Below are 10958 nucleotides of genomic sequence, written 5' to 3'. Positions count from 1 at the left end.
GGCTTTGCCCAGCCAATAAAGAGAAATGTTCACTGGGGTGGGGCGCAAAGGGGAGCCCACTCTGCCCTGGGGCCAGTGTGGTGAGCAAGAGGAGCGAAGATGGATTGGAACAACTGAGAAACAAAACTGAGCCTGGAGAATCCCAGCTCTGCCACTCACCAGCTCCGTGACCCTGGGCCCCAGGTGTCTCATCTCCGTAAAAGGAATCACGATACCTACCTTATCTTGTGGAGATTAAATGACCGCCTGGTGCATAGTGGGAGCCCGATCAAATTGTGACCGCATCCTTTCTCTTGGGCATCCCACGGAAGATGCAAGTACGTGGACCAGGAAACTCCAAAATCTGAGATGTGAGCCTTGAAGGACTTGCAGCCTGTCTGGTCCAGGGGATCCTGACCTGGGCTCAGAGGTACAAGAGTTGACTCCAGAGGGCTCAGAAAACTCCCGGAATTATACAGGACGCGTGTAGTAGAGGTGTTTCTCCATGGAGTGTCCACAGCTGTCGTCACCCCCAAACGTTAAAACTGTTGGTCAAACTCAAACCCCCTCATCTTCTCCCCAGTGTCCAAGAAGGGAAAGTGATTGTCCCAGAGTCACTGTCATTTGTTCAAAAAAAAAGACTTATTCAAAAAGTATTTCTGCACTGGCTGCTTAGGATGCTCTGCCTTCGTGGGTCCTCTAGGGTAAGACAAAAATTCACCTGCAGTGAGTTAGGGGTCCGCACAGAGCTAGACCTGACCCTGCTCTAAGGACGTATCTTTCCATTAACCTGCCCCTGTGCAGTGGCTGGGCCTGGGCCTCGGGCCCAGGGATCCAGACCTGAAGTTTCCCCAGGCTGGTTAACACAGCAGCGGGGAAAGGGCCACAGATTTTGATGTGCAATTAGTGCTATTTAAATGATATGCAAATGAGGAAGTCTGCATCTCCTTGACCCCAGGACTGGGGCATGTTCCCTTTGGCCGTCCCCTTACCCCTGTCCCCGAGGTCAGTAAGCAACACACCGATGCATCCACGGCTCCTCAAGAGGAGATCCAGGCTCTCTGGCCCCTCACCTAACCCAGCCTTCACTCTGGCCGGGCACCGTGTCATGGTTTGCAGCGAACTTGGGAGGAAACTCTCCTGGCTGCCTGGCTTCCTGAACTAAGGGAGATCTGCCTCTTCCAGGCCTGTCCTGATGGAAGCTTTGCCCACTTTTCACTGATCGCTTGGAGAGCCCGACAACCGTGTGAGTAAAACCACAGCCATTCTCTCTCAGTGGCTTGTGGGGCCTTGTCTCTCGCAGCCGAAACGAGGTGTCAGTAAGGGTCTTGTTAATCTCTGAATTGCCCTTGATATGACACCTCAGCCGCCTGGGTGGCCGACTCCAGCTGCAGTCTTACAATGACACTGCAGTAAAAATGGCCAAGGACTTCGACTCTGTCCCTGAGCCCTCTGGTCCCCGGGAGCCTCCTGGGAAACAGAGGAGTGAGGCATCCTGGGGAAGTCAGGGAGTCTGGGGATTACGGGTGCAATGGAATCGGAACACCCTCTGGGGTGTTTTTGTCAATGGGATTCACGAGGCTGCAGGGTGTGGATGAGCAGACGCTCCGTTAAAAGTTCCTGAAGAAGCTCTGGTCCCTTGGGCCTCGACTCAGAGGGAGAAAAGGAGGGGGCTGGGTGGAGACTTCTGCTCGCCTCCCCCAGCCGCGGCCTCCCCCAGCCTCCCTCGTCCATGTGCCTGTCAGAGTCCAGGACTGGGGGGGGCGGCTGCCTGGCTCTCCCTCCTCTGGCGGCCTGACCCAGTCCCCTCGCTTAAAAGCAGGGGTGCAGGTTGGGGATAAATGCCCTTCACGGGGCAGCCATGAGGAAGAAATGCGTATTGGCAGTCACCTGGCACTGTGCCTGGTACATAGTAAGTGCTCAATAAATAGTACCCTCAGCTCTGGCCGGAACCCCAGCTCCGGTTTTCTGTCTGGGTAGCTGAGCTCGCTGGACCCCCTTCCTCATCTATAAAGTGGGTGTCGCCGTGCACCTGCGGAGCTGTTGTGGGATAAGGACCTTATATGAAACACCTCTCAGGAAGCGTTTCTTAGCCACCGGGGAATCAAGACAATCCCTCTCTTGAGATCCCACACTGTCCCACGACCCAGCCATAAACCTCCTGCCTTCTCAGAAGCAAACCCAGTGCAGGAGCCAAGGGCCAGTCGAGCCCGGACAGGGTCAGAGCCCGGACATTCAGCCAGGCCTGGCCCAGTTTCATTACCAGATCAATCCAACCAGCTTCCCTGCCAGCGGGAGTGCCCCTGGGGCACAGCTTGGCCAACCCCTGGGGCACTGCTCCTGGGCTTGTCAGAGGAAGTTAGCCTCACTCACCACCCCTGGGCCCCATCCAGCAGGCTGAGCCAGCCCTGCTGCTGGCTACCCGGAGTCTGAGAAGAGTCTGGTCCAGACTAGTCCCAGGCCAGAGGATCTGGGGTGCAGAGCCTGCTGGGGCTTGAACAGCTAAGACTCCTGGGAAAAGACCATCGACAATGGACTTGACTCCCAGGGAGCTGATGGAGCTGCAGGGTGGGGCTCAGGAGCACCAAGTCCTGATCAAGAAACTCAAGCAGGTGGCCCCTCCCAGACCAGGGAAACACCGAGGGGATGCCCAAACAGCGTCTGCCTTTGGGAATCAGACAGACCTAGGTTCAAATTCATTTACAAGCTGTGTGACTCTGGGCAGGTTACTTAACCTCTCTGAAACCGCACCCTTTTCTCTGTGCAAGGTTGGTGTGAGGGTTCCCTGGCACACACAGGGCCCCGAGCCTGCTAGTTTGCCTCTCTTCCTTCCAGTTGTTCAGAGACAGGTACAAACCCATGTCCACTTTTCCCCAGGATGGACTACGTAGGACACTGATGTCACCCAATCATTTGCCCCATTGAGCACAACTTTGGAGACCTAGCTCATGAGAATCAGCACCTGCCCTCACCCCCAGAGCAGCTCCAGGGTCAGGCCATGGCCAGGGTGTCTTCTCTCCAGGCCCCAGCTTTCCCCACTGGTGCTCCTGCCAGCTGGCAGGAGGTAGGGACAGCTGGCCCAAGCATGGTGACCTCCCCTTTCTATCCCGTCATCTGTGCCTCACAGTGATGGTGAGGTGGCTATTGTTAGTCCTCTGGCAGAAGAGGAAACTGGGCCCCGAGACAAAGAAACTAGCCGAGGTCACGCAGCTTGTTGGAATGGGAACTGGACCGATGCAGAGCTATTCTGAGCATTTTTATACATGGATGTATCACAGCCATCCTGGGAGGCGGGTGGGACTCACCGAGACCCCAAGTGTTCCCTGACCTGCCAAGGTCACAGAGCAGCATGTAGCAGAGCCAGGACTGGCTCCAGGACCCCAATGCCTGGCCTGGTACCTGCATCGGTCCTAAGCTTGGTGGCCTTTGGGGTCAGCCATAGAGGAACCTGATTGTGCAGCCTCCCTGCCGTGAGTAACTCAGGCCCAGGCCCAGGCCAGAAAGTCCAGTGACAATAATAACAGGGTGAATTTTACATGCCTGGCACTGCACCACGGGCTGCATATACAGTTTACCATTCCCAGGGCCTCCCTCTCACAAGAGCATCATTACTTTTGTTCATAGACAAGGAGCTCAGAAGGAGTTAAGTGACTTGGTCAGGGCCACACAGCTAAGAAGTGCTGAGACAGGGACCCGAGGCATCTGTCTGCTCTGGGTTTGGGCTGCACTGTCTCAGGGAGCAGGTCCTTCCTAAACATCCCCATCTGAGCCTGAGCCGGGCCCCTGGTGTTCTCAGTGGCTGCTCTCTGTTTTCTTCAGAGCATTTATCACAATCTACAATTCATTTCATTTATTTATTCCCCTGTTCATTTTCCTTTTTTATTTTTTAAAATATATTTTTATCTGCAACCTGGGTATGTGTCCTGATCAGGAATCGAACTGGCAACTTTTCGGTGCACGGTGCACAGGGCAATGCTCAACCGAGCCACATCTGCCGAGACTCCCCTGTGCATCCTCTGACTCTCCCAGGAGCATGCAAGCTCTGAGAAGACTGAGACAGTGTCTGTCTGTCGTCTGTCTGTCTGTCTTGTTTAGAATTCAGCCTCTGTTCAGAATCCCTGGAACGAAGCCTGGCACACAGTAGGTGCTCTGGGCACAGACTGAAGGAGGGAATGAATGAAGGCTTAGCACGGGCCACAGAGCAGGGCCAAGGTATGGTGATCCTGCTGAGCTGGGCATGTAAAGGGGAGGCCCACTGGCCCAGAGTGGGAGGGAACCGGGGGATCCTGGAGTCAGCCAGACCTGGGTTCTAACCTCAGCCTCTCCTCACTGTGCAACCTTGGGCAAGCTGTAGTCCTTGGTTTTCTCACAGGTTCCACAGAACAGGAATGATTCCTCCCAAGGACTGTTGCAAATTAAATAAGATAATAGTGAACAAGAACCCAGATGGATCTTGGCCTATCCAGGCTCCAATACAGAGCAGCCCCCCCTCCCCCCCTCCAACGACGGGCCTCGGGACTCCGGGCTGGGCCAGATCCAGAGCCCACTTGCATTCAGAGGTGGCTGCTGCTGGCCGGCCTCAGAGCCCACACTGCTCCCCCCGTGTGCAGCAGCCAATTTCCAAGTATGTAGCTATGCCAGGCTGCCTCCTCAGCAAGAGAACAGCTATACTTAGTGCAATTTGCATGTATTTTAAGCTGACTTGTTCCAGGCAAAGAAGCCAATTCATGAATTTAATAACATTCATAGATTCCCAGAATGTCAGCACCGGGAGAGACATCAGAGGCCAGCCAGGCCGGCCCCTCACTTGGCAGAGGAGGTGTCCGAGGGCAGCAGACATCACTGTGTCCAAGGTTATGCAGCTGGGATGGAGCAGGCTGGCAGCAGCCCCTCAGATCCCAAGTCCAAGTGCAGGGCTCTTTTCAGGGCCATCTGTGTTTCACTCTATCCCCTCCCGGTACTCATCTAAACAGGCATGAACTGCAGCCTTCAGACCCTGGTGCTGCCTGGACCGCCCCCCGCCCCCCAGAGGGGAGCAGTCTGGCCTCCCTTGAAGGCAGGGAGAAGTGAGGGTTTGGATGTGGCCTGGGGCAAGCTGGGGACCAGCTGTGTGCGGAGGACCAGGCAGCCCCGTGCGGTCCCAGTCTCTGAATCCTGCCCTGCCAGGGGACCGAGGGACCCATAGAATGAAATCTCACAAGCATTCCCACTCCCCTTAACAGCCCATTAAGATGACGCATTAGTTCATCCAGGGATTTACCTAGAGCATATTTTTAACTCACGCCGACAGCTATTGCGCCTGCCTGCCCGGCGAGCCCTCTCCCTTCTGGTAACTGTGCACTTTTCTGCTTTATGGGAATGGTCCCCCCTCCCTGGTTCTAATGGGGCTGTTGATCAAAGGGCCCTTCAGGCCTCGCCACAGGGCTGGGCACGTGACCCAGACCCAACCTTGTCAGTGCTCCAAGAGCCGTCACGTGACCCAAGCAGTCCTTTTGAGGCAGTTGCTCAAGCGGCGTTGCTCTTTTTCTGAACCAAGCTGTGGAATGATGCTAACCGGGCACTGACAACAGCCAGCTTTGCCACCACGAGGAGAAAGCCTGCCTGAGAAAGACGCCATGGAGCAGGCAGCCTGCGAAGGAGAGACAGTGCACTGATGCCATTGTTAGAAATGCCTGGATCAAGCCATGCCTGAAGCCCAGCTCAGCCCCCTTAGGCATTGTGTCTTATTTTCTCAAGCTAATTTGGGTGGGATTTCCTCACTTGCATCTGAAACACTCCTGACTCAGTCACTAATCTGCACCATGCCCTGAGGTGATGTCCCTTGAGGTGACTCCCACCTTGTAAAATTGTACTTCTTTGGGGGAAGGACCCTAAACTGACCTTCTGAAGCTTTATGTGGGTCTCCCCAATTGAATTAAGCTATGTGCAGCCTACTCCATTCCAGGTGCTCTCATATTAAGTCATTTAGTTACCCCAACACTTTTCTGAAAAGTATTAATTATTATTAGCCCTATTTTAGAGATCAGGAAACTGAGGCTCATAGTGATCATGCAACATGACCAGAGTCACATAAGAACTAGATGTGGAAGGTGGTCTCAGATCTGTGACTCCAAATGATGGTGGTGGTGACGATGGTGGTGAGGGACACCATTGCTCTCATTACTGAGCACTTACCATAAGCCAGACACTATGCCAAGCACTTCTGGTATGTCAGTTACTGCTCCCAACAACCTTGAAACTTGACAGCAGAGGAAACTGTGGCTCAGATACTTGGGTAACTTGCCCAGCTAGTTGAGGGGAGCCGGGGTGGGCCCACCACACAGTGCTGCTCTGTTCTCTCCAGGTTTCTAGATTATGAAGGTCAAGTCTGTGTTCAGACTGTGTGAGACTCTACCTGAATTTACGGACCTGACTGTCATCCCCTCTCAGCTCTTATTTCCCTGGTCTGAGGAGAGACCCACTGTCCTAGAGATGGCGCCAGTTCCTCCTGGGTTGTCCATCTGCCCCTCTGGCCAGGCCTGGGCTGGCCAGACTCACACAGGCACTGCTCACCTGGATCCTCACCCCCAGGCTCAGGAGCCCGAGGCGAGAGGCTACGTGCATTCAGAACAAAGTCCTGAACAAGTGAGGTAGGACCCATACCTGGGGTCACCCAGAGGTTTGCCGTGGGTGGACTCTGCGCCCCACTCTCTCTGGCCCTCACTTCTTGGGAGCCCTGCTTGGAGGTGCTGGGCAGTGGCTCCACTTTGTTTATTTACAGAGCGAGGTCAGCGCCCGCCTGGAACACTGGCACGCTGTTCACCTTCCAGGAATAGTTCAGTGACCTAGGCCAAAAAGTCACCATATTTGGCAGAGGGAAGAAAAGTTTTATGCAGAACAACAGAATGGTCCAGAAGAGCTGCCCTTTGCCAAGGCCACCTCTCCCAGACTCTAGGCCTCACTCTCCTAGCACAGACACCTCCTGGCCCCTGCCAGAGCCCCTAGATGTCCCTTGTGGTGACAGACAGACAATGACTGGCAGTGCTCTCTGCTGGCCTGCCCTGCCTGGGATGCCAAGGGGAGATGGAGGTGCCCATCTGGCAGGTAGAACCTTGTGTTTTGATCATCTCGTCATCCAGACGGCTTCCCAGGCTGGAGCTGACCTAAAAATGACAAAGTCAGCTTGGGAAGGAAGCATCTAGGACACCAGGCACAGATGGCCCCATCAGGGCCACGTCAATGACACTCTCCTTCGGTGGCCAGCCGGGTCATTTTGTTCAGTCCCCAGCCTCCACTCCCTCTATGGGCAAAAAGTTATAAATGTTGTTTCATAAAACATCATAGGAAGAACATCATAAAACATGGAATCTCTCAGGCCCAGTCCAAGGCCAGTTGTCCTCTGGCCTCATCCAAGTCTACTTTTGCCCTTTGCCCCTTGCCCTTTGCCCACCTCATCCAGTGAGCCCTGAGCCCTGTGTCCAGCCTGGCTTTGGGTCCAGCCCTCCCACTCAATGGGCCTGAGCAGGTAGCTTCTCTGAACGTTGGTCCCCTCACCCATGTCATAAGAGCAACTCCCTCCTTGCCAAGTGGCTGTAAGGATTAGAAAATACGTATATAAAGAGCCTGGCACAGATTAACTGTTCAATAAAAGATAGTCATTACCATTTTTTCAATTATTTCTAAATGTTTTCCCTCTGAAAGCCCGGGCCTTCCTCCCCACCGGATCCCCACCCACACCAGCTTTCCGGATGAACACTTCCTGGGGCCTTCTTCTCAGGCCCATTCCAAGCCCTCTCTTCCCGGAGGCTTTCTGGAGACAGTGTCCAGATCCCAGCCAGATATCATGTCCAACAGTCAGAGCTGTAGGGCTACTCTCACCCCTCAGAATGCTCGGCATGGAAACCTGGTTTCTTCTCTCTGTCTCTATCCTCAGACCCCTAGAAAGAGCCCATGTCCCTGGGAGGGTCCTTCTACCCCAGATCCAGGCAAACCCCCTTGGAACGCTCATAAATCTCACACCATATGCAGAAGTTCATTCAAAATGCATCATAGCCCAAAAGTCAGAACATAAAACTATAAAACATCTAGAAGAAAACGGGGGAGGAAAATCTTTATAATCTTGGGTTAGGCAAAAAGTCCTTAGAGGTGGCACCAAAAGCATAATCTATTTTTTATAAATGATAAATTGAACTTTATTAAAATTAAAAACTTTTGCTCCGTGAAAGAGACTATTAAGAGAGTGAAAAGACAGATCACAGGCTGGAAGAAAGTGTTTGCAAATTACGTATTTGACACACAACTTGTATCCAGTATATATAAAGAACTCTAGAAACTCAACAGTGAGAAAACCAAGCAGCTTCCTCTCAAAATGGGCAAAAGGTTTAGGAATTTTACTAATAAAAAAAAGAAATATGGATGGAAAACAAGCCTGTTCAAAGTGCTCAACATCATTAATCATGAAAGAAATGCAAGCTAACACTACGTGCGTGGTTTTACTGTACCTGTAGATATCACTACACACCTAGTAGAGTGATAAAATAAAAAACCCTGAGAACAGCAAGTGCTGATGAGAATGCGGAGGAATTGAACTCTCAGACGTGACTGGCTGCAAGTGGCTCCACCACTTTGTAAAACAGCTTAGTAGTTCCTTATAAAGCCAAACATAAACTTAACGTATAACCTAGCATTCCCACTCAGATATTTACCCAAGAGAAATGAAAACTTACATCCACACAAAAACCACTATGTGAATATTTATAGTAGCTTTGTCCACAATCTCTAGAAGCTGGGAACAGCTTAACTGTTCTTCAAGCAGTTACTGGATAAACCAACTGCCACATCCAAACAATGGATTATATTCAGAAATGAAACGGAATGAACTATGTTTACACACAATGGCATGAGTGAATCTCAGATGCATTTTGCTAAGTGAAAGAAGCCAGACCCAAAAGGCTCTATAAATATATGCTTTTATTTATATGATTTTTCTGGAAAAGGCATCTACTTAGATTTAGGTTTTTAAGTTTACATGCAGTAGAATTCCCTCTTTGTGATGTACAGTTCTGTGGATGTTGGCAAATGTGTAAAGATGTATCTCCACCACCATAATCAGGATACAGAATAGTTCCGTCACCCCCCAAAATGGGCTTGTGTTGACCTTTTGTAGTCGACTCCTTCCCCAGCCCCCCGGCTCTAACCCCTGGAAACCCCTGACCTCTTCTCCAACCGCAAACACGTGGCCCAACGGTGCGTGTGGGGAGGACGGAGGGGAGAAGGGAAGGAGCTCTGTAGCTTCTGTTTCTAAGCTCACTGAGGACAATGCCCAGTTCTCAGGAGTAGATCAACACAGAAATTTCGAGCAGCGCCCGCTGGAAGCCAAGTGGGATCCCCCAAACAACACCGTCCAACTCACAAGGTTCCTTTGTGGCTGGTCAGAAAAATCATGATGTTCTGACATCAGGAAGCCGTCAGCAGAGCCTCTCACGAGGTCCCGGGGACAACTCCGGGGTCTCTAGCAGAGGCGGTCATGGAGGCCGCTCCATCCCCAGGCACTGGCCCTGCCCTCAGTGAAATGAGGAAACGGGGAGAAGCTGACCCCCCAGATGCAGGAAGGCAGGAGAGAAGCCGGCGTCCACTTGAAAGGTCCCGTAGACGGGAACAATGGGCTGCAGAGCAACGGGGTCGGCTGATAAAGACACAGCGGGCACCCCTAGCTTGGCAGCATTTCTTCAGGCGAAGATTTGGGGCCTTCGGTTGGCTGGTCTTCATATTCACGGGCCTGTGACACTGCCCCCCAAAGCCGTTAATCGCAGTTCCCAAACATGCCACCCTCACCGGACTTTGTAGAACAATCTGCTTCCTAGATACCTAGGTGCCCCCCTCCTCCGTCACCACGGCACCCCTTCCCCACGACTAGGGTGTCAGCTCCTCCAGAAAAGCCCTGGGGCCCCCGCTGCCCCCCCCTTGCCGTCTAAACCATCAGGCCCCACCTGCCGCAGCTTTTCCCAGCGTGTCGGATGCTCAGCTATTTCCTTTGTCTTTGCAAGTGAGCCCTAAGCTCCTGGTCTTTGCACCCCACGTCCCACCACTCGCCGCAGCGCCCCGGACACGTGGCTCACGAGTGGCCGCCTGAGAAGTGAATGGTGGGTGAGCGAGCCGGGCACAGCGGGCCCTCCCGCGGGGGCAGCCGGGCCTAGGGACAGAGGGGACGAGTTCTGGGCCCACATTCTCCCTGGACCACATCCTGCCCTCGTTCAGTTACTCCGGCACTAATTCCAGGCTCCAAGGGGCTTTGCATTGTTGGTGCTTCTGAGGTTTCTCAGCAGAGCCGAACTTCGCTAACTCAGTTGGCTCACTGGCAAAAGTGAGCACGCTGGCCTGGCACGCGGTGGGCCACGCAGGGACCTTGCTTGGAAGGGCCCGCGCTCGCCTTAGAGCTCTGCTGCAGGGATCTTGAACCTCTGGTGCCTCAGACAAGCCACCCCGCGTTTTCAGTTTGCAAGGAGCTCTGCAAATTGTGTAGCTGGCTCTTTTCCTCTAGGAGTATAAAGGAACCCGCTTCATTTCTACTGTGAGCCTAAAGCATTCGATGAATATTAAGATCTATGCTGACTTGCCCTGATTGTAGTCCATTCATTGAACAAATACAGGCCTCGTTTTGCGTAGATGTCGTCAGAAATCGCATCCTACTTAGCCTTTGTCGGGCCTCTCCTTATTTCGCGTGTATGTACTGTCCACATAGTTCTTGACATAGTTCCCATAGTTGTCATGGTTAACAGCTCTATAATCTTCTAGAATGTAACTGCACCGTGGGTTTTAAGCCAAAACCCAGTGGCTGGGCATTTGGGTTGCTTCCAATGTTTATAAATAGAATTTCTAAGAGCAACTAAGTACAAATTACTTTTTTTTTTTTCTCTCTCTCTCTCTCCAAGGCTATTCCCTCAGAGTATATTCTCAGAAGTGGAATGAGCAGGTCGAAGGGGAGCAATGATTTTATAGCC

The sequence above is a fragment of the Miniopterus natalensis genome, chromosome 19 (genome assembly GCF_054644295.1).
Source record: "Miniopterus natalensis isolate mMinNat1 chromosome 19, mMinNat1.hap1, whole genome shotgun sequence".
Classification (NCBI taxonomy): domain Eukaryota; kingdom Metazoa; phylum Chordata; class Mammalia; order Chiroptera; family Miniopteridae; genus Miniopterus; species Miniopterus natalensis.
This window is presented reverse-complemented; position numbering follows the sequence as displayed.